The sequence below is a fragment of the Leptinotarsa decemlineata genome, unplaced genomic scaffold, assembly GCF_025532065.1.
Source record: "Leptinotarsa decemlineata unplaced genomic scaffold, Ldec_3_MD MMD2_tig00000251_RagTag_RagTag, whole genome shotgun sequence".
NCBI classification, from domain to species: Eukaryota; Metazoa; Arthropoda; class Insecta; order Coleoptera; family Chrysomelidae; genus Leptinotarsa; species Leptinotarsa decemlineata.
In genome coordinates, this window is record NW_027412547.1 from 5,679,680 (window position 1) to 5,684,197 (window position 4,518).

The 4,518-nt window shown below is 34.0% G+C and overlaps 1 long non-coding RNA gene across 1 annotated transcript; it reads left to right on the top strand.

The window, feature by feature from the left end:
- The first annotated feature begins 1,285 nt into the window (after nt 1-1,285).
- Nucleotides 1,286-4,163, top strand: LOC141481656 (uncharacterized). The gene is made up of 2 exons (XR_012465085.1): nt 1,286-1,472; nt 3,898-4,163. It is a non-coding gene; the product is annotated as an uncharacterized lncRNA (long non-coding RNA).
- Nucleotides 4,164-4,518: the final 355 nt, after the last annotated feature.

Genomic DNA, 4,518 nt, shown 5'->3' on the forward strand with positions numbered 1-4,518 from the left:
GATAAAGTGATGTCTATTTTTTAATAAACGGCAGAAAAAAAAAAATGAAAAATGGGTAAATTATTCAGGTATTCCACTTGTCAAATTGAAATATGCAGTTTTGAGTCCATGAACATATCTTCTAGTGTTAACACTATCGCATTTGAGGATATGTATCATTTCGCTCGAAAGTTTTTTTGGATGAATATGGTTGAACATCTAGAATAGTTGGATTATTAAAATCAAAGATGTGCCCATGTTCTTTCCCATGTTCAACGAGAGCTGTGGTTTCTTAGAGTCTTTTTTGTGTTCTCAAACTCGTGTTTCAAGATACCGTCCGGTTTGACCAACACATCATTTGTGACAGCTTCCACGGTTCAATTTATACACCATATTGGATTGTATTTCTTGTGGTGTTTTTGTTTTTTGTTTCGAGAAATAATACTTTCCAACTGTATTTTCATTCAGAAAGGCCACTTCAATTTGTTCGGTAGGTCTAGGAAATTTGATTGTTGTTTTTAATTTTTTTTTAATATCTATTCAATATGTCTGATGGTTTTTGAAATAGCAATACTATCAACACGAAAAAACTACTTTTTGGTGATTAATTCAAATAATAACTCATTATTTCTTGTGAAATTGAAACGATAATTATCGTATAAGTTTTGTGGAAGGTTTATTCATGAAAATTCATTGTTACAGAGGCCAGAAGAAGAATTTGATTAAATTCGAAACGTCGGCAAAAACAATTTTTTTTTCAAGAAAAAATTGATCTCGTTACCCAACCTTTTCTCAGAAAAATTATTAGATCACTAGTTAACCATTTTCAAAAAAGTTTGACGGGTCTTAACACCAACCGGAGAAGTATGATATATAGCGACCGCTGGATACCGATAAATTGAAGGAATTTTGTGGACGAAATTTTCGAGCAATTTCAATTAATCATTCTGCAATTGCGTCCCGCGGATCACCTGTAAGACCATATTTTTCTTTTTACTTATTACTCATATGAACCCCTCTAAAAGGGCCATACTGTAAGAAATGCCTCACCAAAATCTTCCATCATCTCTCTGTCTATATGTAGAAGTGGAATGAAATATTTTGAGAAAAATAGCACTTCATCAGTAAAGCTATTATTTTTTGTAAAATCAAAATTCCAGGAAGAGGACTCTCAAGAAGATTATATTACATTATAGTTCGATCTTCATTGTATACAACAAAAAATCAAATTTTGATCATTAATTCTCACATCTTAAAAATAAACTCATATCAAAATTCATGTAGGTACTGGACTCTCATTCAGAAAGTAAAAATATCTATGTTTCAAACGTAATGAATTCTGAATATATGTGTGGAATTCAAAACAGAATATGCAAATATTATTCTTCAATCTAATATAAAAGAACATCCACGAATGTTTAGGTTTGTAGTTGAAATCTGCACTGCAACAACAAACTTCTGTGAAAATATAAAACAAAAAAATGGTTAAATTGGTAAGAATTACTTTTTTGTTTGAGTGCTTGAACTAAAAACGATCCTATATTTTTAATGGTTTCATGTTTTCATCAAATGATTATTCCTGCTTAGTAGCTGTTGAAAACTAAAGGGTCTTTCACGACGAGCGTTCGTTAGGAACATATGGAAAACGTTTCAAAATGAAAACTTGAAATTTTGTGGTAGTGGGTTCTACAAAATGGCCTTCTTAACTAAAATATCTCCAACTTCCGGTCTCTTTTCGTTATACCGGAAGTGGAGGGCAACTTCCTTATTTCAAATAGAACACCCTGTATTTCATTACATTTTTTAATTTCTTAGTACATTTTAGGCCCACTTTGTATGACAATGCCTGAACCCGAATTTGTTAGTTTTCGAGATATTAATTTTTTTCTAAAAAATTTGACAGTTACATCACCACCCCGAAAAAATCATAACTCATAGACAGTTACAGTAGAAAATGTGAAATTTCACAGAATCACATCTTAAGCATCAAGTCATGAACAGTTCCATCGAATTTTCGAAAATAATTTACAGGTTGGTCGAAATTTCCACCTGAAACATAACATGGAAAAAACTGATGGAACACGATTGTTTCAGATGGAAACCGTACACTATTCTATTATTTTTGGATACTACGAAAAACATGATATCAGATTCATGAAGAATTTCCTATACCTAAAATACACCCCTGGCAAGATATATCCGATTTTGGGAAATATTTGAAATTTAAATCATTCGATGCAATGCCAAACCAAGAAAGCTTTGAAAACAACTGTTCATGACTTGATGCTTGAGATGTGATTCTGTGAAATTTCACATTTTCTACTGTAACTCTCTATGAGTTATGATTTTTTCGGGGTGGTGATGTAACTGTCAAATTTTTTAGGAAAAAATTAATATCTCGAAAACTAACAAATTCGGGTTCAGGCATTGTCATACAAAGTGGGCCTAAAATGTGCTGAGAAATTCAAAAATTTAATAAAATACAGGGTGTTCTATTTGAAATAAGGAAGTTGCCCCCAACTTTCGGTATAACGGAAAGAGACCGGAAGTTGAAAATATTCCAGTTAAGAAGGCCATTTTGTAAATATCACTACCACAAAATTTCAAATTTATATTTTGAATCGTTCTCCATATATTCCTAACGACCGCTCGTCGTGAAAGACCCTGCATTTGTGATTTTTAGACAACAAATAATTTTCTTTCGATATGCTCTTTTTCTCAGGCACTGATTCTTTCAGGTTCGATTGATAATAATTCGTAAATTAATTTTTGAACATGCCTGTACGAAAGTAGCGATTCACATTGAATTTGAATCGCTAGAGATGAGGTCCATTCGGAATACGTTCCCAACAAGTTTATTCCACATTAACGCGGTGAAGTTCAAGGTGTACTGAGTTGAACCTTGAAATGATGAGCAGCCGCAGTATGATTGGGGGCGGAGCTCCATACATGAGAACAATACTCTGAAAAGGTCTGATCTGAGCTTTAGAAAGCATCGAAAGTTAAGGAGGTGTGTACAGTCTTCTGATTCGGAACAGTGTTCCAAGCTTTTTAGAAGCAGCCTTTACGATTCCAGCGACATGGTTGTACCAAGACCTATTGGTGTCCATTTCAACCCTCTGTCCTGACATTATTATATCCGTTTCGTAGACATTAATTTTTTTGGAGAAAATCGATGCATGGGTTTCCTTTGCATTGAATGGAGCCTGGTTGGTTTCACTCTAATTTGAAACCACTTCTCGATCCTCATCAAGCTATGCAACCTCCTGCTGCCGGTGAAGATGTGCAGCTGCAGCCGATGTCCTGGAATCCAAAGGGATTCAAATGGAATAACGAGACAAGTGTGTTGTTGTCAGCAAAGCAAAATATTGGATACTTCGTTTTCCCAATAAGTCATATACAATAAAAAGAGAGTTGAAAACAATATGGATCCCTAGAAAACACCAGTGTTGATGGTAAAAGTAGTTGAGAGACATCCATCGACGGCCTCTTGCAGGATACGTTCTTTCAGGAAGCTGAAGAGTCATACACAGAAATGATCCGACAAGCAATAGCATTGAAGTTTGGCCAGCAAACCCTCATGCCACACGGTGGCTCCAATTCCTCAATTTCGAATCTTCTATCAAATCAAAGTGAAATTTCCAGGCCTTTTTCTCTACATCTCCTCAAAAATCAAGCTTTTGGTTGCGCTCATGAAATTATTGTTTACTTTCTCCTCAAAGCATACATTCACTTAGAGGGTATAATGATTCACTATTTCCAAAGATCAGACATTGACATCTGAAAACCCAATTTTTTTCTTGTATATAGAACGGAAATTTCCCAACAATGATAGTGATTACAGCTTGCAATTGCTGAATCTGTCGATGAATGACAGAATGAGAAGGCTGAAAAATAACAGATAATTACTTTTTGCAGATTTTCTTTTTCTTTGCTATGATTGCTGTCCTTTCCGCTGCTTTCGCAGCTCCAAGAGGTTTACCAGAAGCAGCTCCCAATCCCCTGCCAGTAGCATCTCCACAGTTCTACTACGCTGCATACCCATACTATACTGGATACTATATCTGAAGTAAACTTTGGAAAATATTTTTTGACTATATCCGGCTATGACTAATAATGAATCTGCTTCATCATATTTTTGACGTGTATTAATTCTCGAATAAAGTTGTATAATGAATTGACAAGATATTCTTCTTATTTCACTCATTACAAGGAAGATAATAATCCTAATGATTTAAGGGTAATTTTCGAATATATTATGTTGATCATATTTCATACCTAATATTTGAGAACATTTTTGAATACAAATACGACATTGGTGTTTGATGTCAAACCTTTGAACATATTTGACATTGGTAAAGTGATTTTCAAGCTCACCGACATAACAAGAGTGACATGGAAAGCAGATTTTTTTTTCATAATTGTTCCACCAATCATTTTTTAATTAATTTACTCATAAATCAACGAACTGGATCTCATTCTAAATGAATTCAACTGGTTATTTTTTAGGGAAAATCATTTTCTGGAAAAAAACACTCT